General features: G+C 43.6%; 1 protein-coding gene across 1 annotated transcript in view; it reads right to left on the minus strand.

Annotated features, from left to right (window-relative positions):
- Positions 1–726: 726 nt before the first annotated feature.
- The window catches only part of LOC144763221 (potassium/sodium hyperpolarization-activated cyclic nucleotide-gated channel 4-like), a 1,875,862-nt gene continuing 1,851,208 nt past the window's right edge, over positions 727–25,380 (minus strand). The window contains exon 11 of the mRNA XM_078648610.1: positions 727–1,089. The gene's annotated coding sequence lies outside the window, so the exon portion shown is untranslated. The remainder of the gene's footprint in view (positions 1,090–25,380) is intronic.

Below are 25,380 nucleotides of genomic sequence, written 5' to 3' on the forward strand. Positions count from 1 at the left end.
GCTCTGCTCCGTATTCATTTTGTATCTGTTTCAGGACATCTGGTATAACCGCCATAGACGGAACACCATGCGTTTTTGTGCAAATTGCAGCAAAGACTGTACCCCAAGTGTCGCAGTCCTCCATGTGTGGTGCGATCCACATTGGTAAACAGATTGTTAAAATTCTGTGTTTCTCATGAGGTGTCCTGTCAGGAAATACTGCCTCGATTTGAGTAATTTCTTAAGCTATCCAGAATGGAATTTCTTCCCTTTTTGCTGGCAATTTACCAATGACTGATTGTATAGTCTGTGGTGTGATTTTATTTGTGTTTCCCTGTTGAGGGGTTTGTTGTGGAATCCTTATAGGAGGTTGAACTGTTAGAGTCCGCATGACATATTGACCCAATTGTCAATGTATTTTGATTAGTTGTTTTAGTTGAACTAATAGTTCTTCACTTGACATTTCTTCAATGTTAGGATGTGGTGTATAGCTGGCTAGTACTGGCCATGTTGCCCCTGGTCTACCTAGTGGACCAAGCCTAGTAATGTGATTTTTATGTTGTAGGGCGCCTTTAAATCAATTTGTAACAGAGAAGGGGTACCCCTAATAACGTTTCCTATATCAGGGTAAACAGAACACATGTAAATAAATCTATAGGAAACAATTCAGCAAGTGGACCAATAATACATAAAACTAAAAAAGTACTAACCCAAATGGACATTAAAGTATAAATCCATAATTTGTTGATGCAATTTATTTTTATTTTATTTCCTTTTTGTTTTTTGTAAATATAGAAGTGTGAGACAGTGGCACCATATAAATATGAATATATCTGTACAATCAATAAACTGTAATTAGTATCATGAATTTTTAGTCAGTTTCTATTTGGCATCTTAGTTCATTAAATTCTTAGAACGCCAAATGTACAATGGTACACTTACATATTTCAAAAAATCATACTATTATGAAAAGAGACACTGAAACACAACTAATACAATCAATTAACACCAAGCATTTAAATCATCACAAAATTTCATGGCTAAAATGAGATATACTATCTACGCGCGTGTCGGCTGAGCCTTCATCAGGTAGCCATGTATTTTTGGTATCTGAAAAAAAAAAAAAAAAGAACACCACTTGTTGTCAGAACATTGGTCCAACTAAGGTAAGTACATACATTGAAAGTCCTTCTATATACATCTTATATACATATTGTTCTGAACAGAACTATTTATTAAAACACATTAACTATACAATGCTATTTACACTTCCATTACTAGTCACCTAGTTGCTAACAAGTGCAACACAGTAGAGGAATTTAATTAAAAACAATGTAAGTGAAAGAAAAAGTAGAAAAAGCCATGATTATTATATACATATTGGTCCCTAGGTCTATTTCGTTGTACTTGTAACCAATAGTCGTGGGGGGGGGTAAAAAAGGAGAGGGGAGCGGGAGCGGGAGAGGGGGGAAAAGGGGATCCAGGGTCGGGGGGGGACAATTCAATACACTTAATTGCCATATATCCCATGTGCAAAGGAATTTCGGATTTCAAAAGACAGTCTACACATTGGCTTATTACAACAACCATGGAATAAGCTAATGGGTACCTTTAACTTCGCAAGATACAGAACCGTGGTGGAGAACGCCCTTCTGTTTACTGTGTATGAGTTGATGTCTGATAAATTTAAACGGAGACAGAGATAAATTACTGGTTATCTAGTTTCACGGTCTACGTGGCGTACCATACAGTAAGCTAGAGATGATGGTACTAACCCTCTATGCAAAATCCGGAGGGTTTTAAGAGGGTCAATAGATGATATCCCCAATGGCACAACCCTTAAAGAATAAACAGTAAACATGGATAACACCGCTCGACATCACTCTTCAATGGTTCAGTACATATCCCCGACGCCCGATCTACTAAAAGTAATGCTAATATTGTAGGGGCCGGAGACTTAGTGCGCGTTCCCTGATGCCAAAACTACGGCTATGTAACCATGGATCTTGTGCATAGACCCCTTGGTGGCGGAACACGTATCAGGGGGGATAAAGATGACATTGTGCAACACAGTACCTTGAGCAGCGTACGATGGCGAGTGCGGTGCTAGCTGCAACCTGCATCGCTAGGTGGGGCGGCGTCGGCAGCCTGGTTGGGGACGGCGTTCACGTCCAAATCGCCCCACGGCCCGTGCTAAGGGAACTGGTCCGTGGAGTGGTGTCTGGCGTGTTCGCGGTGGGCCTTACGGAAGGTGTCGAGTGCCGGGACCGTCCATCTATACCGAGTCTCTCTAGGGAGACATAATATATGGACTGGCGCCCAGAACCACTGTGTATATAGGTATATGGATCACGGGACAACCCCTTTGCGTCTGACGTAGACCACGTCTGTGACCGACAGCATTACGTTGCGTTGGAGATGCTACAATAATTGCGAATTTTAAAGGGGGTGCACATTATGTAAGGCCTCAACCTCTCCAGTCTGACACTTAACCGTGCTGCTTTCTGGGATAAAATACAGTGATATTGAAAGTAGCACAGACAACAAAATACATGTGTTAAAAATTATTGCATCGCCACTAATACTGCTGCCCGGCCTAGACAGAGATCTGTTCTCAGTGTTGGTAATGAGCCTCTACATTACAGTGGCAAAATGAGAGACCCAGATATCTTGAATGAGGACCTTTTAAAGGAAGTTAAGCCCATGATCTAACCTATAAATATAACATCGAACCACCAACAAATACAAAATAAACAGTGGCTCTATTCATGTATAGTTACGATATTGCAATCAAGTCTTGCAAATCAGACCAAAAAATAAATAAAGAAAGAAAGCGAAAAAAGTACAGTCAGTGATTGTTGTACAGTATGGCTTGCGCCCATGGGATTTCGTTGTTCAATTCCTTTTTGTAAGTGTCCAAAGTGAAGATCCAAAAGACCTCTCTGCATTTGCGGATCTCAGTACCTGCAGCCCCATTTTTGTGTATCTTCTCCAGACTGAGCCACTGAATATCCTTTTCTGTATGATTGGCATCCAAGTAATGTTGAACAAGGGGAGCCTGGATTTTCTTGGTCCTGATAGCCGACCTATGCTCGGTAAAGTGAGTAGCCATAGATGTTGAAGTCTCTCCCACATATGTTAAGTGGCATGGGCATGTAACCAGATATACTAAATTTGTGGTTTTACAGTTTGTTAAAGATTTAAGTTCAATCGTGGTGCCATTTACTTTATAGTCTTTGGTTTCAATGGCATACTGACATGAAACACATGACATGCACCTGTAGTTGCCTATTGGGGTAGCCGCCCCACTCAATGTCGTTTGTATGTATTCGGTCAGTTGTGATTTCAAACGTGACCTTGTGACTAAATCCTTTAGGTTTTTATTTTTACGAACAGAGGTTTGGGTATAATTGCTGTTCCATCTCTAGTCGCATTCAAAATGTGCCGCTTCGAGTTGACAGTATACCAAATTTTCTCATTCATAGTAGAATGACGGGTGACAAATACCAGGCGTTCATTCTTTTTCGGTTCTGTCGGGGTCAGCAAATGTTGTCTGTCATAGTAGCATGCCCTTTTGTATGAGTCACATACTATTCTTCTTGGGTATCCCCTAGAGATTAATTTAGCCTTCATCTCTGCAGCTCGATTGTCATATCCACCAGGTCAGTGCAGTTCCTGCGGAGTCGCAGGAACTGCCCAAATGGTATACTGGTTTTCTGAGCCCTAGGGTGATAGCTGTTAAAGTGCAACAATGTGTTGCGTGCCATCGGTTTAGTATAAAGGTCTACTATTAGTTTGTTGTCTTTGACCTTTATCGTAATATCCAAGAATTCTATGGCACTCGTGCTGACATTTGCTGTAAACATACTGTTGCTATCACAAAGGTTGAGCCAGGACACAAATTCAGTGAGAACATCAGGTTGGCCCTCCCAGATAAAAAAGACATTGTCTATATATCTTGACCAACTCTTGATGGACTCACTGAAGGGTGCTATCTCGTTATAGATGAATCTGTGCTTATAATATGCCATAAAAATATTAGCCACAGTCGGGGCACAAGAGGCCCCCATGCTGACACCCTTGTTTTGCTGGAATAGTGAGCCGTTAAATTCAAACATGTTTTCCTCGAGTATTATTGTCAAACATGACATAATAAAAACCTTTGGACATTCACCATTGAAGGACTCAATGAACCATTCTACAGCTTCCAAAGCTACGGACTGAGGGGTATTGCTGTAAAGAGACTCAATGTCCATTGTGACTAGGGATTGTGTATTGTCATTAAACTCAATTTGTTCAACTTTGTTGATCATTTCCCTTGTGTCTTGTATGTAGGATTGAATTTTAGACACATGAGGACGTAAAATTGCGTCCACATACTTGGACAGAATCTCCGTAGCAGACCTTATAGTGCTTACTGTGGGTCTGTATGGATGGTTGGTACTGTGTTTGTGGATTTTAAGTATACCGTAGATTGCTGCCATTTTGGGTTTGGCAACATTAAGATATTGCCATTCTTTCTCACAAATATAGTCCTTGTCCAATGCTTTCGTAGTCATCTCTCGGATGAGTTTAGATACTCGTTTGGTAGGGTCAATACGAATTGGATGGTAGTGTTCGGTGTTATATAACATGAATTCCATATTCTTTACATATTGACTTGTATCTATCAAGACGATTCCTCCGCCTTTATCACAGCCTTTGACTGTGATATCCTTTTACCGTGTTAGATCATGGAGTGCTTTATGTTCGTCATGTGTGATATTATATGTGGGTTTAGGGATAAATTTGAGAGCCGCTGTGAGTATACAATGTGCTAAAAAATTGCAATTTCCGGACCCACTTGATCCAATGTTGGAAAAAAAGTTGAGGCTGGTGGAAGACCTGACCTATTTAGTACTGGGCTCTGATTGTCTAGTCCTTCAAAGAATACATGCAGTCGTATTTTGCGAAAGAAGATTAACAGATATTGAAATATTTCAAATCTATTCGCTCTTGCATGAGGCACAAAGGAAAGTCCCTTCGTGAGGATGGATTCAGTATGATTGTCAATCTGATGAGAGCTCAAATTGAAAATAGGTATCTCATTCACTCGCGCCAATACTGGACATGTCTGGTCACTAAGAATTGATTGGTGTCTTGGTAAGAATTCTGGCTTTGCTGATAGTTATCAGGTGGTTGGTAAATCCCCTGATATTGATTCCGATGCCGTGGTCTCCATCTGGTTTTTTGGGCGTCACGCCTGAATAAAAAGGGGGGCCTTTCACCCCTATTGTTATTTATATGGTGCCACTGTCTCACTCTTCTATATTTACAAAAAGGAAAGAAAATAACATTTTTGTATCAATAAATTAGGAATTTATACTTTAATGTCCGTTTGGGTTAGTACTTTTTTTGTTTTATGTATTATTGGTCCACTTGCTGAATTGTTTTATATAGATTTATTTACGTGTAGGGCGCCTTTAAACCAGAGCTGATGCTCATGGTAAGTTAGTGGAATTTCAATGTCCTCGAAAGGAATGTATTCCGTTGTATTATACTCTACTTTGTAGAAGTGAAACACATGCGATACTGCATTTGCTTCAGGGAAGACTATCCATGAATAGAATACCTCTGTCTGCCGATATTCGTGTGCCTCTATGACAAAAATTACCCTACCACCTCTAGGTCATAGGCCATTTGTTATAAGCTTTATAGCGATGGTTTTTCTCAGGTTTTCCGGGATGATTATAGCATCCGGGTCGGTTTCTTGGAAACCTGTAATGTTTAAACCCAGTTGGGCTGCAGCTGCTGCAGCTCCACCGGTCCCTTTATTGCCGTCAAGCGACATTGTTTGATGAAAGTTGCAGAGCAAGTTTTCAAGGAAACAAAGATAAGGTGCACAATATTTTGGAACACTGTAACCTTCAACGTTGAATCAAACAAAAAATTAATACATAGGATTTTCCTTCTACCCAGTTATGGTAGATATTTTATCCCTTTACCCACTCCAGACGTCTATTGGAGTATTTTATGGGGAAAATGGGTCTCTGTGAAAAGCACGACTGAATTACTCTAGTATCTAGCGTTAAATTAGTGCCTTATCAAACGTTGGGCACCATGTAGTGTATATTCCCAATAGGCTCTGCGCATTGGAATAATATATCCTATAGATTTGACGTAGGATTTAAGTTGGCTAGGTCTCTATTGAATATATTAGACTTAACTGTGAGTGCCAGCTAGCTCAGAAGTCACTAGAAACTTTCTCGAATAAACAAGAAGGGATTAGTCTCTGACAACCGCATACACATGACAACTTTGTTTCCCCAAGAATAAAATTGATATTCAGAGTCGTGGAAACAATAGATAGATATTTTACTCAGTAAATCGTGCATGCTTCGTTTCATCAGAGGTGCAGAGAAATAGAGAGACTGGCATTTTCAATAAAAGGGTTTTATTGAAGTCTTCTTTCTCAAACAAGTAAAGTGAACTGCTACAATCGTAATACTGGTAGCAAAACATAATGCGTACAGTAAGAAGAGTATTATAAAATAATACTGTAAAAGCATTGTATGGTTTCTAGGCCATAGATAAATGCATACATAAATAACAAAGGCTAAAAAGTACTCAGCTGGTGCTTCTAAAATACGCCTACCCCAATGTACCTAACCTAAGTCTAGTACGAGGGAAGAAGTAAGTGAGGTGTAGCATAGGTTTAGTTTTCTTTGCCAAGAATCTAACCAAGATTTCTCTTAGGGTCCAATCAGCTCCATACCTTGGTTTTAGAATGAAAGAGGTCTGGTATCTCTGTCTCGGACTCGATTTCCCAACACTCCGCGAGGGGGACTTGGAAACACTGGAGCTGGATTCTCAGCGAGAGAAAGGACAGCTTCTCGATCAGTGCGCCAGCTGGAGGGTCGGCTTCCTTCGGCACTTGCTGTAGCGAGCTGCGTTGGGCAGGTAGATAGTCGAGCTGCTCCGAACCACCGTGTGTTTGCTAGGGCAAGTGTAGGCATATTTATACCTTGAAGGTGCCTAGCTTTACGTAAAGTCGGACATAATAACGTCATCAAAGAACCCCAAGGGAATGGTAGTTCTTTGAAAACTCCATGATTTCTAGGACAAATCAATATTCAAGCAAGGGGATGTCCCTGACTGCTGAAGCCGAGATTTCCAAGAAATCGTTGTGGCTTTTTGGAACTAGTGGAAGTAGCCATGCCTGTATTTGGACTGGATGGGTTATGTCTAAATATGGGTATGATTTCTATGTCTATATAACAGCAATGTGAATTATACCTATATAAGGGCATGAATCAGTAAATTACGCTTGGGATCCTAAAATACTACACAACAATGGAGTGTGAAGCCTATGTCTGGTGTTGGGACAGTTACAGCTGAGGGCAGCTGACTGCCGCATAGTTCGTGCTGCTTCTCTGTACCTGCCTGTCTTTTATGGAATAAAGTTACCTTGAAGACAAATCCTCGCAGTGTCACACTAACATTCTGTATTTATGACAGAAGTATGGCACACCTGAAGCCATCTTGATAAAATTATAGCTGTAAAACTAAACCGTTTCCTTTAGAAATGAGCAAAATGAGGGGGATCCCTTTGTCCTAGAAATTACGGTTAGTATTATAGATAGCTAGAAGTAGGACAAACAGGTGGCAGGGGTAGTTAAAGCACAATGGACCGTGGAGGGCAGGAAGTAGGGTATGGGGTATGCACAAGGACAACGAAGGACTGGTTGGAGGGCAGGTGCAGCAAGCTAACCACGGAGGGCAGGCCAGCATAGTCAGTGGCAGCACAACGAACCACATTCTTAACATGTCTGAAGTAAATGCTAGTTTTGAACTGCTTTATGAATTGCCCCTACAAATTGACAGAACCAGACTAGGAAAACGTCATATGAATTATATTAGCCAGAATTGCCATGGATTCCCCTCTAAAGTAGATGGAAACTAGGTTCCCCAAGCTTATAAAAACACTAAATATGTTTTTCTAAGAGTGGCATTAACAAACAAAGGTACACACATTTCCCTAGTCTAGGGAGGTAACATTTAACACAAACATAATTGAGCACATTAAAAAGCACATAAAAACTAAATGTGTAGGGTAAAATATAGACAACACGGAAGCATTATTAGAATTATGTGCCATCTGTGAAGAGGCCAAGCGCAATAGACCTGTATTGCAATTAGCAAATTAACCATCACCACCTCCCCCACAATATGTAGGGATGGACATGCTCACACCTTCTCCTCCTACATCGGGATATTCAAACCCAGTAGTGATAGAAGCCGACAAGCCCCCCACCGAAAGAAGGTCAATCAGATCTAAGAGAGAATTAAAACTAAGCAGGCCCAGACACCTCCAGCACAGCCCAAGTTCCTAGGGAGGGTCCACTAAAGGCCAAAAACCCCCGTTCACCACACATGACGCGTGACACCTCAAGAGCTGGTAGTACACGCATTCCAACTGGGTCAGACGAGCATGTGTCAGGGAAGCTCATGGTGGTTTTGACAGTGATTCCGCAAGGTCTGGTGAGGAAAGGAGCTCCAGTCCCCTGGAAACCAATGACAAGGGTGGGGCTACAGGATTTGCCTAGGTAGCAGAGGAGGAAACAGAGAGGAACTCAAAAGCGAGTGAGGTCAACAAAAGCAGTGCGTAGTTCAGCACAAAAGAGCCAGGCCAGGCAGTGTGATGAAGAGCACAGGATGTCACACTCCCCTCACAAGGTTCATAGTGAAGTGCTGGGACAAAATGGAAGTAGATGATAGGCTACAAGTGGAGCTCAGAGTCACATTAACCAAGAAATCAGGGATAAAGGCAATCTGGTGCTCACACACCTATGATGCAGGAAAAACAGGACAGCACCATTAAGGGCACACAATGAGAGCATTGACTTGGACACGCGCTTCTCCGCACAGGTGCACAGCAAAGATATACCTTCCCCAAGGGAAATAATAGCAATGTAGGAAGGCAAGAGTTTTGTATACCAATGTTGTGACTTGTTAGCAGACTGGACTGAGGAGAGGGAGCAGTATGACCGGTCTTGGCAGAGGAAAGGCTTATTCGAGCCCAAGGAAACGGCAGTAGTGAGGATTGCATCAGGAGTTAAGGAGGAAATCCCAACTGGAACTTCCCCTACAAGCAGCAATGACGTGCAAGTTAGGAACACTATGCTGAGGATAAACCCGCGGGGCCATCCAGGTTGAGAAGGCCAACTACTACAGAAGAGTGCAGTGGGGGTCATATACATGCTGCGTGCCCAGAAGGACAAAGAGGGACTAAGAACGAAGTTACCATCATTGCTGGATGAAGCAGGGAAATGGATTATGTGTTTCGAGAAGAACACTAAAGGTATTAACCTAGCGATCTGCAACATTAAGAGTCTGTTTAGCAGCCTAATTGGGCACCAGACATACACATTGTTCGCCCATGCCCGCATTCCAGCAATACACCTAACAGAGACCCATCACAACTCATACCTGCACTGTATATGGACTGCCCGGAGAGAAATATTGCCTGACAGCCCAGATGTATAGGGGTTAATGGCAGTGAAGCAGGGAAAGGTATAAGTGAGCTCCTAAATAGGATGAGGGAACGATGGGGAAGAAAGGACTTCCGTGGACCGATACAGGCCCACAAGTCACATTTTTCTACCTACAAAATTCTTTAAAATGGGCTACCCATGAAATAAAGAGCGGGCTGGACAGTGTAGTAGGTTTAAATACCAAACCTTGGCGGGAGATACAGGCTCTATCCTCCATACCACAAAAAGGAGCAATAAAAGGATAGAGGAAAGCAGGAGCAGCCCTAAAGAGGCACAGCAAAACTTGTTCAACACAAATTGAAAAAGTCTTCCCCAGAGGTGGCAGCGATGGCCGCAACCATGCAGATGCCACCAGTCTCAATGGGGGTTAAGTCACAAAATATCAAGGGTTTCAACCAGGCTATGACAGAAAAGACCAGGGAGTTTGTTAACAATCATAGCCCAGGGAATGCTACTATTGCCATGGGTCAGGGCATCTGGTGGAGGGATGTTGGTTAAAGGCATACCATGAACAGCATAAACAACAGAGACCAATGAACCAGTCCCAGCCACCAAAAAAACACATGAATGTCTCATCAGAGCACCAAACAGAATGCACACTACATCCAGCCACAGGGAGGCCTGCCGGTCACCACACAACTGCAACAGGATCCAGCAATTGGGCAAGCATGTGGCAACAGTAGCCACAGACAGGTAATCTAACGCAACAGGGGCCAGGGCCACAACACCCAGAGGTAGGATTGACAGTGCGTCACGCAATCACAAACCTCAACTACGCAGCAAAATTAAACCCCCCAGCACAAGTAGGAATTAACCTAACAACCTAAAATCCCAGTGAGTAATAACTAGCACTCACTGACCCTCTTCCCCCAAACTACTTCCAGATCGAAAAAAGACTAAAAGACAACAGCGGGAGTTCAAACATGTTTACTTGCATCCAGAAATTCAGAACGGCATAGAGCTGTGTCGATCGGGGGCCTTCACCAAGTTCATCTTCAAGGAGTGGTCTCAAGGGGGCCCCACTCTGCTGCTGATCCCCAAGGGCAGGGTTGGCTGGCCACGCCCCAGGGTCTGGGCAGCCTGATGAGGGGCCGTGATCAAGAACTGTTTAAAAAAAGCCAACCAGGTCCTGCGTCCAAAGTCAAATGAGATGTATTCTAATCACCAAGTCAAAAGATCCCCATTCTCGGAAACAAGGTCTGGGGCCAATGTTTACATCATAATATGTAGTCCCAACAGCGCCTCCAAAAGCCAGAAGCCTCCTCTCCAATGCAGGCCCCCTTTCAGTTCTGAAATGAAGCCTTCCTCAGTGGCGGGAACTAGGATTTCTGTGTGCTTGAGCTGCAAAAACCATAAAAACTCCACAGCGCACGCACAAATGGCCAATAGGTCGCAAGGCCTCTAAATGATGTTGAGTCCAACCTTCCAATTGTGGGGGTGGTTCATCAGGGTGACCAGTGATCCCAGATTTGCTGAGGCCATCCTGGGTTTTTCATCGTAATCTGGCAGATCTTTTAAATGTTGGGGTAAAAAATCCCGGGCTTTATATTTTTTTAAGTTACAAGGCGAGTACTAGCTTTGTGAGCCTTCTTCTATATTTTGTGACTTGTCTCATTTTTTCTGAAGTCCGGTAACCTTGCCACATCCTTCCAAAATTCAACAAAAGATGCACCAGTTCATTAGGCAACACATGACCATAGGAACCCTAGCCACAAGCTTGGGCCATCATCGGCGATGCGCCCACTTGTCACGTATTCCACTCACCTATAGCAGTATTAAGCTAAACAGGGCACAACAAATGCAACTGAGGGTAGAATCAAAAGATGTAGTTCCCAGCCAGGAAAATAACTATTGGAAGAGGCTGCACAGTAACTGGAGCTGTAGCCACCAGACAAAGTGCCCATATCAAAAACTGGCACCGCCATAGGATTCTTAATAGAAGCCATAATTCTTTCCCTCCCTATGTTCATAAGACCATCCCACAAACGTAAATGTTACTTTCCTTCAGTAACGCTATATCTGGTAGTGACACAGTCTAGCCACAGATTCCTCAACTTTGAATTCTCCCCAGGTGCTAGTCTGGATCCTGAAATTTTTCAGCAGGACCTCTGTGCACTGGGGGAAAGTGTTGTACGGCTCCGCAGTGACGCGAGTGGAGCCATATAAGTCCCCTCTGGCACGCAAACATCAGTTTCTTCTGTGAAATCTTCTGCACCAGAACAAGGAGCCACTGGTTGTGGAAACAGTGTGCCAAAAAAGATCAAAAATCTTTTAAACATCATCAAAAAAAAATTAAACGTCAAACGGTATGAAAATACCAGACATGGATTTTAGAGAAAATCCCTAATAAAATCAACTTAACACAGTGCTACATGAAACTCTGCGCCCTGATGAAGAGACCATAACCTCTATGAATCATTCATCAAAGGTAATGAATGGCATGGCAATAGCCCAACAGGACCTTCAACAATAGCGCTAAGCTGTTTGTTAATTTATACCATCACCTGATATATTGACAGTACCAGTGTCAAGGTATCATGTTACCAAGAAGTATTTCATAGAAAGAACAATTAAATTAATACTGCTCACTGGTGTGTCAACCAGAGAGTAAGAGAAAACAAACACACACGCTCTACCAACCATACATATTCAGAAATGGATGGTATTGCAACCTCTAAACAAAAACTAAGTAACCAGGCCAAGCAGTTTGTTTGACCCCAACATAGATTGAGATAGTGTTCACTGGTATATAAATCCTACCCTCAAAGGTCATTCGTAGAGTGAGGAGGATGGGCAGGGCGTTAAGGAATCTGCGGCTAGACTGTGTCTCTACCAGATATAGCGTTACCGAAGGTAAGTCTCTGAGGCCGCACCAAGAATATGGAACTCACTCCTGCCTGCCGTTAGAAGAATTACGTCTCTGACACGCTTTAAAAAGGAGGCCAAAACCTTCATAATGGGCAAATTCCTCTCCTAATTCTTGCATTGCACTTACCTCAGCGACTTTGTTTTATATCCTTTTACTGCCACACCTTGGACTAATCAGATGCTATCCACCCGCCACCTCCGGGCATCCCACCAATAGGCTCTTGGACCTTTCACTCTTGTAAAATGTATGTACCTGTTTTTATCCCAAATGTTTTCACCCCCCATCCTAAGTCTTTTGTATACAACTTGTTAATCCTGTAAAGCGCTCTGATACCCTAACGGGTCAAGTTCGCACTCTATAAAACACAAAATAAATAAATAGGTAACTTTTACATCAGATTCAGACATCTAGCCGCAGATTCCTTACCTTTGTTTTAAATACCATAGCTATACTCCACTGGAGGAGGGTCTGTGAACAAATCCTATGAAAGTTGTCAAAGAGAATTAACCGGTCTAACTAACGACCAATCAAGTGTACATAGGAATAGCAGAACAATGGCTTGGCTCCTAACAGAATCCATGATCACTGTCACAGAACATATAAAATAAAACAACCTTACAGGTCCGAAAGACTCGGCTCTTGAAGGAAAAAGTGTTTAAACCCCTTAAAGAATCATCTGTCAGAGGAGAGTGATGAAATCTTGTACCCTAAAGAGGAAAGAAATCTGGATGACCGAAAAGGGTCAAAACATAAGAAAAGGCCTATAATCTGCGTTGTTCATGACAATAAAGAATTATAAAAGAACTGTCCTGATAAAATCCCAAAACAAGACTTTCAGAACTCATTTCCCAATGAAAATATGAACAACAATTCTTCCTTGGTATGAAATTTAGTTTGAACAAAATAAATATCCATATTAATCCTACGCACCGATTGCACATACACAAAAATAAATGCGTCACCAAATACTCCAATTGGCCCAGCAATTCACAGAATTTAACTGGCCAATAACTACTGCCCATAGACAGAACGTATACATTTCCCTCCAAACAGCCTTCAGTGCCACAGTGCATAGACTGATTACTATTTCGAGCTCTGAATAAGCTCAAATACCAAGGCAAGCAAAAAAAGAGAATCAGCGCATCTCTGACTAAACACCTTTCTTCTCTCCTTTTTTTATTTTAAAAAACAAAGATGATATCATCATATATACAATGTGGGGCAGATTTACAAGAAACTAACGCAGCGCGGTGCCGCAAGTAATTTTACTGCATGACGCTGGGTTCGTTTCGAAGCACAGGTATGCAACATATTTACAACAATATGTTGCATCTCTGTGCTTCCCCCTGAGCGTTGACGCACAAACTGCTGCCTTGTGCGGGTGCAGGTACCCTTGCACCATGGTGCAAGGATGCCTGCATCTTAGAGAGATTGTTTTTGGGCAGGAAGGGGCACCTTCCTGCTCAAAAACAATCGATTGAGGTGATTTCCTCTTCTTTTGCATGATGTAGAACGCAGCACGCATTGAAAGAGGAAAAAAATTAGGAGAAATGAAAACATTTCTCCTCGTTGCACCTCGCTACGCTACCCCTAGGGTGGCGTAGCATTCTGACGCATTTCCAGATTCACGATTGCTCTTAAATCTGGAAATGCATCATTGGAAATGGGTGTTACCTGGGAACACCCATGTCACACCCCTAACACGCAAAGGGTTGCATGAAAAGGGGTGATATTTACAAGCACAGGTAAAGTCACGCAGGGTGGCTTTACGCGTGCTTGTAAATATCATGCTTGTAAATATCACTCAGCAGGTTGCGCCGCTGGTGCGTCACGCAACGTGACACACCAGTGGCGCAAGGGGAATGTAAATCTGCCCCGGTATACTTAAGAATAAACTATTGACTTTCTCTACTGATGAGGGAAGATATCCCGAAACCCGGGCCATGTCCCGGGTCTAGAGATCGGGGTAACAACAAGTATCTACTTGCACCTACATAGGTGAACCACTTACGAACTTTTCAGTTATTCTTCGAACTTCAGGCACTACACATACCAGAGTGCTTTAGGGCGATCCGGAGGAGGGGCTAGCGGTGTGCGGTCCATTGCTGTTTTTTCTACATAAGGGCTCCCTTGAGCCTCCCAAGCTGACGAGCTTCTGGACGACGCACCTGCCTGCTGGGCAACGAGGCCCGTGACGGTTACGAGGCGGCCTTCTTTTCCACCCCTATTGACTTGCTCTACTGATGAGGGAAGATATCCCGAAACCCGGGCCATGTCCCGGGTCTAGAGATCGGGGTAACACTACTTGCACCTACATAGGTGAACCACTTCCGAACTTTTCAGTAATTCTTCGAACTTCAGGCACTACACATTCCAGAGTGCTTAGGGGCGACCGGGAGGAGGGGCTAGCGGTGTGCGGGCCATTGCTGTTTTTTCTACATAAGGGCTCCCTTGAGCCTCCCAAGCTGACGAGCTTCTGGACGACGCACCTGCGTGCTGGGCAACGAGGCCCGTGACGGTTACGAGGCGGCCTTCTTTTCCACCCCTATTGACTTTCTCTAATGATGAGGGAAGATATCCCGAAACCCGGGCCATGTCCCGGGTCTAGAGATCGGGGTAACAACAAGTATCTACTTGCACCTACATAGGTGAACCACTTACGAAACTTTTCAGTAATTCTTCGAACTTCAGGCACTACACATACCAGAGTGCTTAAGGGCGATCCGGAGGAGGGGCTAGCGGTGTGCGGTCCATTGCTGTTTTTTCTACATAAGGGCTCCCTTGAGCCTCCCAAGCTGACGAGCTTCTGGACGACGCACCTGCGTGCTGGGCAACGAGGCCCGTGACGGTTACGAGGCGGCCTTCTTTTCGACCCCTATTGACTTTCTCTACTGATGAGGGAAGATATCCCGAAACCCGGGCCATGTCCCGGGTCTAGAGATCGGGGTAACACTACTTGCACCTACATAGGTGAACCACTTACGAACTTTTCAGTAATTCTTCGAACTTCAGGTACTGCACATTCCAGAGTGCTTAGGGGCGACCCGGAGGAGGGGCTAGCGGTGTGCGGGCCATTGCTGTTTTTTCTACATAAGGGCTCCCTTGAGCCTCCCAAGCTGACGAGCTTCTGGACGACGCACCTGCGTGCTGGGCAACGAGGCCCGTGACGGTTACGAGGCGGCCTTCTTTTCCACCCCTATTGACTTTCTCTACTGATGAGGGAAGATATCCCGAAACCTGGGCCATGTCCCGGGTCTAGAGATCTGGGTAACAACAAGTATCTACTTGCACCTTCATAGGTGAACCACTTACAAACTTTTCAGTAATTCTTCGAACTTCAGGCACTACACATACCAGAGTGCTTAGGGGTGACCCGGAGGAGGGGCTAGCGGTGTGCGGTCCATTGCTGTTTTTTCTAGAACTGAGAAGGCAGTTCCCGGAAAAATTGGATAGAAGGGGACACACCTAAAAATGTAGTTCCCAGATCTCATAACATAAAAACATTCCAACAACAGGCATATACGAAACCTGTAAGCACAATGTTTCATTTGTAGGTGGCTTGCTTTACGAAAAAAGCTTAAATAACAAGTAACTCTTCTCCAGAAGATAGGAAATGTGGATGAGGCAGAACCACCTATGTCAAGAACATCATAGGAAGAAGAAGAATCTATCAAAAAATAATCTTCAAGACTTTCATGGTTAAATGCCAACCAAACGTACGTTGGTTTGGAGACAAGATGGACCAATCAAAAACCTTTACTGCACCACAAGCCAAGCATGAATAGGTATTGCATGGTTTTGAGGAAATAATTATGTCTACACTAAACTTCTTTACTCTAAAGGCGGAACTCACAAGTAAATATCATCCAAAAGACTGCCAAGTATAAACTCTGAACCAGAGCAACTTCCTTCTGTACTTTCATCCAAGGGAATGACATGGACAATGGAACTTTGAAACTTGCCATCCAAGCACAGCGTAATCAACAGAGATGCATGTGTGAAGAAGGAGGTGCCCCTAAACAGGAGTGGTTTAAGAATTGATCTCCTGGATCCAACAATGGATCTTCAGTCTGTGGAGATCACTTGTGCCACCTCTTATTGTGATTCTGTTGGTTTGCGGGGGACTGCAATTGAGGTTCACCTGCTGTAAAAATGCAGTCCTCACATTTGGAAGAATGCAAATAACTAGAAAGTTTGTCGTAGTTAAAAGTGAGCAAAGGGATCAGCAGGAACCTAATAAAGTAATGGTACAACTGCATAAGTTAGATAGTGTTGTTGAAAAATTAACTAGAGGGGGGAATGCGAATATGGATATTGATGCGTTTATCAACAATAATTAGCTATCATCCTTATTAATAGAACCTCCCGTCCCCAACTCCACATCTGCCTCGACACACAAGTATGTGGTCAGGCAGGCCCTGTGACCTAGACCCGGGATCACTGATTGATAGGCCACAGGTGGGAAAGTGCATAGCTGTCAGGCAGGCATGCTGGCAGAAAACTATTGATCAAACCCACAGATAGGCGCAGCGACAACACAATGGTTAGGGGAGATTGTCCCCAATAAAGCACTAATGTCCTGAGGGGGTACATGCGCTTTGAAAAACAGCATAAAGTAAGATGCCACATGAGTTAGGAACACATAGTCAATCAAAACCTAGCACACGTAGTGATCACATTCACCACTGACCACACTGTGTCCACGCAAGGTTGAGCCCCACCTGTAGTAAACATTTGACCACTAATTTATGACTCTATGGCAGCAACCAACATTCCTCACCATTTATGGTACGGCAGATACATTTATGGCTTAATGTAAAAATGTATAAAAAACGAATGCAAACCCTTGTAAATTTAGACAGTCCTCAGACCTCGTGCCTGTAACTGTTCCCCTGACTGTATTGTTTAATTAAACAAAATTGTTCCAAACGCCTCTTGTGTTTAATGTGTTACTTCCACCTGCACCTACAGACAGAGAAGTGGCAGTATGGCCTTCAATAGCTATTTTTAATGTGAACTTTGATAAGTTGAGCAGACTGAAAGCCTTATTGTTAGGAGGTGTTGTTCACATCTGCAAAAGAGATGTTTGATCTCCAAGTTTCAAGGTCTTCCTCTTAAATACAATTGCCACTACAACCTAACCTCCCTCAACACTTTGAAAACCGTGTGCGCCGCAAATTTAATGCATCAAATACTGCAGGAGTAGTACACATTTTTAAAGAGATTGGGTCTTGGCTTTGTCAGGAAGTTCTAGACTGTATTCAGAGTAATTCCATCCTATATACACTCCCTGTTTTCTAGTGTTTCTGGAGGCCTACCATTAGTGTTATTACTGATTGCAATTTTGGTGCTATTTTTGCTGCTCCGCAATGGATGTTCAACCTAAAGGCTAAATGGTGATGGAACTACCACACGTCTTGCTGTGTCGTGAATGTATGATGCAGTATATTTGGTGTGTCTTTACTTCAGGAATTAAATGACAACTGGTCTTTGTTCTTTCAACCTGCAGGGTTACATTGCGTTTCACCTGTGTTCCACTGTCTACTCTGCACTTTCAAGTGATCACCTGGTATATACCTTGGAATGCAACTGGTTCGATCTATGGGTACAGAGCTGCAGGTGCATCCATTGGGGATTCATCTTAAATGGTGTCCTATGAGATTACTTTTGCTGCAAGATGCACACTATTTACCTTTACTTGAAGCTTCGGCTCCTGGGTTCATATATCCTGGCTACTCTGTGCTTACACTACTGGCTGGCTGATTGGGCTGGATACAACCATGTTTGTTCTTTGGAGCTTGAGGTCCGGCCACAGCGGAAACGTAATCTGCAGAAGCTGGTTTCTTCTTCATTTCTCATGACTCTCAGAACATGGTAAATATTCCTAGAGCCTCCTGAATTTCAATGTGGTATCTTTTACTTCTTAACTTGCTTTTATATGCATTTATAAATTGCATGTTTTTTAATTGGGATTTTTAATGCAATTGACTTCATTATTAAAGTGCATTATTTTTTATTCTTAGGCTTACCAATGCATTAATTTTAATTTTAGGATACGCTTTTATGTTTAGTCTGACGTAAAAGTCTTCTTTTGGCCAAGGAATGGGCATGGAGGGGTTCAAAAGAGTCCGTTTAAAAAAACTTCCATTTTACAAATACACATATAAATGTACATCTTTTTATATGATGCCTTTTTACATTCTTTGCACATACATGATAATGGAATCAGAAAGTGTTCTGCTTGGAAGCACATTTCTTGGTATGCATTTTATTATGACACTTGCACACTCTGTTCAAGGCTACAAGAACACTGAGCATGCTACACTTGCATTTTGTTACCTGTTTGGAGAAAGCTCTGATTCGGAAAGACAAACACGCATCAGCATTGCACCTCTGACATAGTGCAAGTGGAACCAGGCTTTTATTATATAAACTGCCTCTCACTGAGCCAAGTTCTTCAGAGTATCACTTCAATGGATTTTCCTAGAACGTTCACCCGTGACTGAAATCTAGCCCTGTTGACTCCAATCCCTATCCTGTAGAGAACGGCAGCCTGTTTTATATCAGACTGGCTTCCTGATACATCACATACAGGTAATGAGGCTTTAGGTTGCTCCAAGCGAGCTGGCAGAACGCATTCTCACTATGCTCTCGATAGTATCGTTATTGTTAGGTAGGAGTATTTGTATGCCATATATTCATATAATCTCTGCAAAGTTACGATATTTAAATTATTAATTTTTTTCACCATTCTTGCAATGCTTGTAACAATGTTTTGTTTCCTTCTGCTAATAGTTGCAGCTCATGATTTTTACCCAAGAATACAATTACTTCAATAAATGTGTGAAATGCCAATTCGTGTATTTTGGGTGTCTCCTTTTGGGCATGCCCAAGTGACTACAAAAGGGTAGATATGCTTCTACAATGTCCCTGGGGGAATTAGAGTGGTTATATTCTGAGGTTACAGACACCACTTGGTACCCTGTTAGATTTGGGGTCTGTAAGCTAATCAGGAATTTGGCCAAAATATTCTGATTATATGAGTGGACTCAGACCCCATATTTTGACATTTATATTTTCCAGAAGCACTGTCCTACTTAATTAGTAGAAACCGTATGAGATAGCAGCACGCAAGGCATGACAAATGATTAGTTGGGAGAATCATTTTTAGAAGAAAGTTATAACAGGGGGGACAATAAGTATTTTGATGACTATGTGCTGGATATACATTTTGGAGAATATTTACATGTGATGTTGAGAAGGTGTCTACTTCTAAGAACATGGTTAAAGATCCTGTAGGAGAGGAGATGTTTGCACCATACAATCTGAAACATCCTAGAAGTGCAGACTGGTGGCCCTTAGAGCACCCACAGAAATGTATTGAGAAATGGATTAAGAACTATTGGAGAAGGAGGTATGGAGTGTTTTAAGAGCTGAATGTCTCTGACCTGTGATAGAGAGAAAGGTTTGTGATACACTTAATTGGATGTGTTGGCCCTTTTAGCATGTATCTTGAATGGTGTTTGGACATAATTTGGGAAACACAAATATAATTTGACAGAATATCGTGTCAAAAATATCGAGGACAAGAATATCGTGAAGGTTATTTTCTATGAGTAAGTAAAGCTTTACTATATAAACTCCCACATTTACGTACCTTGGTGATATATATATATCATCAAGGTACATAGATCTGGAGTTAAGAATAGTAAATTTATACTTACCTGTTTGAACGTATCTTCTCTATATTCTTGTCCTTGATATTTTTGACACTATATTCTGTCCACACAATATTTGCATTTCCAACATTCTGTCACTGATCCATCTTGAATATGACAGAGTAAGCTAATTCCAGCGGATTTGGATTTGTTAAGGGGATGGGTCCAGAGGACATTAGTGCCTTTAGGCAAAACTGTAGCTCTAATAAATGCAGAGAGAAGAAAGGCAGTATTTATCCAACTAAACCCTAAGTTTGATGATTTGGCTAGAACAAGGGCAAATAAGAATCCAAAAGGTTTACTCTTTTGAAACGATATGGTTAAACGTTTTAGTAAATATGTGTCAACCTTCACTGCCTTAAATAAGGCTCAAAATAATATGAGGAAAGTTTTTATTCGTCCTTCAACAACATATCTCTTAAAAGATACATACCTTCCTTCTTGAAATGCATGTAAAGTAAGAATTTGCTCGACTCCCTGAGATGTACCACAGGTTTCCATCCTTTGTCTTTGATGAGTCAGATGAAGAATTTTTAGAAGAAAGTAATAAGAGGAGAGATGATTAGTATTTTGATGAGTATGTGCCGGATTTACATAAGGATGGTGATTTTGGAGAAGATTTACATGGTGAGGTTGAGAAGTAAACTACTTCTAAGTAAATGGTCAGAGATCCTTTAGAAGAGGAGATGTTTGCTCCATACAATTTGAAACATCCCAGAAGTGCTGACTCGTGGCCTTTAGAGCACTTAGGGAAATTTATTTGTAGATGGATTAGGAAACCATTAGAGAAGGAGGCAAGACGTATTTTTAAGAGCTAAATGTTCCACACCTGTTTACATATTGATCAGCTACCCTGTTATTACCTTCTTCTAAAAATTCTCCTCCTACTTATCATCTCCACTCATGCCTTGCATGCCGCTAAAGACACCTCTCTCTTGCATTCAGCTCAGGACACCTCTTTCCTGAAACCGTAGAGTTGACAGCATGTTTTTTTTTCTCTTGAGGTTCAAAGACTTTTTGAAAGACAGCGCAGTGTTGTTAAAGTAGGTATCTGCTGTAACTTATATAAATTGGTTAGGGGCAACAGGAAGGAGCTGCAAGGGTTTTGTTTGGTGCCAAAACAAACATGAGGGCAGAGTATTTGCCTGGACATGAGAATGTTACTGCAGCTTGGAATTCAAGATTCCTGAGAAATTTCAGTCAATTTAACTTAATATTTATGTTTCAGGTGGAAAGGTACCCTACACCAGACCTGCTGTCTTACTTTTAGTTTATCGTCAGCTCCTTGGTGTCTAACCAAGGTGTTGTATTCAGTTGTAGCCTTCCTGGGAGAAAGGGGTTCATCTAACAATCTATGTAGACAATATATTGTGATTTCTCAAGAAGAGGGGGTGGCCTGGACCACGCAGATGGCGTATGCGTTAGCCTGGAGCTCCGCACCGGCCTGGCCTTTTCCTGCTACATATCCGTCTGCCCCTGCCACAGAGGCACCTCATCAGGTCTGCCATGAGTCAACGCCATCGAGAGGCAGCATTGGCAATGGCGAGGTAGTGGGGAGTAGCTGCTCCCACAGTGATCTGCCTGAATGGTTCACACCACTAGTGAAAGATGTGAGACCAAGGAGTCGGGCTGCTCAGGACTTGGAGGAGCATTTTAGCCCACGAAACAAAGCCGATTTTGGGTGTGGGGACACTGCTATCGGGGGCACACATGGAACCACCTGAACATGGCCTATACCAAAAGAAAAGCGTGAGATTACATGCAAACAAAGGGGGATGACTGAAAATAAACGGGAACAAAAAAAGAAACAATGAAAACAAAAAAAGCAAAAAGAGAGTTCTGAAACTTCGCCCCAATGACATTTTACCCTGCATGCAGGTCCCATCTGAACAACTGCCTGCTGCGGTGTCCAAGCGAAAAGACTGGTGGTCATGCTAGAGGGGCTCATTTGATCCGACAGAGGCCTTAGGTAGCCTCCTGGACTGAGGATTTTGCCCTGCTATTGCCTTGGAGACTGGAGGGGGCACCAGCAGTGAAGCCATGTGCTTTGAGGGCGTACCAAGAGGAGCTGGATAGAGGCTGCAGCCGGGGAGGCCTGTTGGACATGATTGGAGTGCCCTGTATTGCAGCAATTTGGCAATCCCTCTTTTCTTGCTCTTGGAGACCCACGGAGTGTAAGACAACATAACAGGGCAGGAGTATGGCATTGGGAAGCCCAGTCCCTGGGACAATGATGCCTGCGATCAGCAACTGGTACGGACATTATGGGATTGCAGAGCTGGGGAGTGACTCTACCTACCCCCCACATTCTCTGAAGACACAGGGCTGTCACTGAGGCAGAGATTTGAGGCCCAAACCAGTACCTGATGCTGGTTCGCTTGAGGGGTGCATGCAGTCCTTGACAGCCACTGGGTGATGAGAGGGGACCCGGGCTATTGGCTGACTGACAGAGATGGGAAGCAGATTCCACTGTCTCAGAAGACCTGCTCTGCCAGCTAGGGGTGTATTCACCTGTCCCCTTGTACTGTGGGACCATGGCTGTGCGACTCAACAATGGACAAGTTTAGAGTGAGGGGTCGGATGGAGTCACAAGAGACATCAACTAAGGAGGTGGCACAACCAGGGAATGCTGCGGAGCATACAACTGACAACTGACGCTGGATAGAATCCTGGTTGCCATTGCAGATTCTAGGGACACACTGCAAGCCCAGATAGGTAGTGTTTAGATGGAGTTGGTTTGTTATGGGCAGACCATTGAAGAGTAGCTGACAAATTCAAAGAGGCGGAAGGGGTTGTCGCCAAACCATGGCCAGCACAACAGTCTATTCAGCATAAGGTGACTGACCTTACTGAATGGATGAAGATACTGGAAAATAGTGCAAAAGACAAAGGGGACCGTAGTCTGCACAACAATGTGTGAATAGTATGGCTGCCTGAGAGGGCAGAGGGTGATAACATGGTGTTATTTCTTGAGAACTGGATGAAAAGACAGGTAGCCCAGATTGGCCTTTCTCCCTTGCCCATGACCATGCTCACAGAGGATGCGAGGTCCTCGCCTCTGGGGAGGCCGCCAAGACCAATAGTGGCTCAATTGCTACTCCACTGCGATTGTGGCACCCTGCTTCAAAAATCATGGAGCGACGGCCCCTACTGAATTGACAATGTAGCCATCACTATGTTCCAGACTATGATGCGGCAGTGTAGGCTAAGCTGGCTTCGTTTCTGGAGATCAAACATGCGCTGAGAGAAGAAGCATTCAGATATTCACTTTTGTTCCCTGCTGAGCAGCAGGTTATGCTCGAAGGGAATATGCATATCTTCTTAACTCCCACGGATGCCTGGGCATTGGATAGATAAGTAGAGAGTGGAGAGGATGGCTGGCTAAACGCCCTGGATTCTACGATGCCATCTTTGACTTCATCACTCCCCTGGCAATAGACTCCAAACACTAAATCTTGCTCAGTGACCTGAACTTCCACCTCAACGGCCCCGATGACACCAACTCCATCAACATCCTGGAAATCATGAGCAACATTATATCACACAACTGGTCACCAGCCCCACTGCTTCATCTTTTCCCTGAGACACACAGAAGGACCCACTGCATGCGACCGAAAACCTCACCAAACCCACATAGCCAACCTCCAAACCATCAGAATAGCATGCTACTCAATGCCCGATCCCTCTGCAAGCACTCCACTGAGATTTGTGTCACCATCACCAACTCCAGCACCGGCGTGTTGTTCATCACCGAGACCTGGCTCACACCATCCTCAACTCCAGAAATCGCAACCGCGACACAACTTAGCTACAAGAGGATACACAGAGAAGCACAGAGGAGGCATCATGATCATCCACAAGAAGACCCTCCAAATCACCGAAGATGACACCTCATTAGTCATGGAGCACATCAACTTCCAAATCCAAATTGACACACACACCATTATCCGGGGAACCCTCGTCTACAGACCCCGGCCCCCCACCCTGCATTCTACAATGCCATCTCTGACTTTACTACCCCCCTGGCAATAGACTCCAAACACTACATCTTCTTCAGTGATCTTAACTCTCACCTCAACGACCCCAACAACACCTACTCCATCAATTTCCTGGAAAGCATGAGCAACATCAAACTCACCCAACTGGTCACCAGCCCCAATCACCACGCAGTTCACACCTTGGACCCAATCTTTACATCCAGCGATGGAATCAAATTCAGTCATCAACATAACTCCCCTGGACAGATTACAGCAACGTCCACTTCGTCATCGCAGGATCTCCATATCGGACCCCCACGCTGCCAATCCTGGCCATTGCAGATGGAACAATATCACCAGAACCCAATAGACTGCCACTTTCAAAACTACCAGACCACACACCAGCAGTAACCTTGAGCTAGACATTTGTAACTTCTCCAAATGGGTCTCCAACTGCACTGAAAAAATCACACCCATAAAAATGACCATCATCTGTAGATCCAGTAAACACACCAGCTGGTTCACCTTTGATCTCCGGGCCTTCAAACATGAGTGTAAGAGACTAGAGAGATGTTATGACTTCAGCAGGAACCCCTCAGACCGTACCACTTTCATGGCCACCCTCTGCAAATACCATCACCACTTAAAAGGAAAGTAAAAAAGGAGGCCTTAACTGCCCCTATCAAGGACAGTGGCAATCACACAAAAAAGAACTCTTCAGCATCGTCAGAGAATTCTCTTCTCCGTCAGCCACCCAGGCCATGATTCACCCCTCCCAAGCCCTCTGGGACTCCCTGGCGGACTACTTGCATAACAAGATAGCATACATCTACAGCAACTTTGACCCACAGCCAACGGACCTCACCCACCTGCTGACACTCACCAATTCCAACAGCCACTAAAATAACTAGAAACCGCTCACCATGACAATCACCATAGCGATTATGACTCCATCCACTCTGGGGCACTGACAGACCCCAGCCCCCACCACGCCATCAACCTGGGACAAGGTGTAATCAGCAGTGCACTCACTTACATCCTCAACTCATCCATCACCTCAGCCACCTTCCCTGATGCCTGGGAACATGCAGAGGTGAAACCTCTCCTGAAGAAACCCTCCACCGACCCCAACAAACTGAAGAATTAATGCCCCATCTTGCTGCTTTCATAACCTGCTGAGGTCCGGGAGAAAGCCATCAATCACCAACTCACAAACCACCTGGAAAGAAACAACCTACTCAATGCTGGCCAGTCAGGCATCTACTTCAACCACAGCACCAAGACCATCCTGATAGCTGCAACCA

Source organism: Lissotriton helveticus, chromosome 6 (assembly GCF_964261635.1).
Source record: "Lissotriton helveticus chromosome 6, aLisHel1.1, whole genome shotgun sequence".
Lineage (NCBI taxonomy): Eukaryota > Metazoa > Chordata > Amphibia > Caudata > Salamandridae > Lissotriton > Lissotriton helveticus.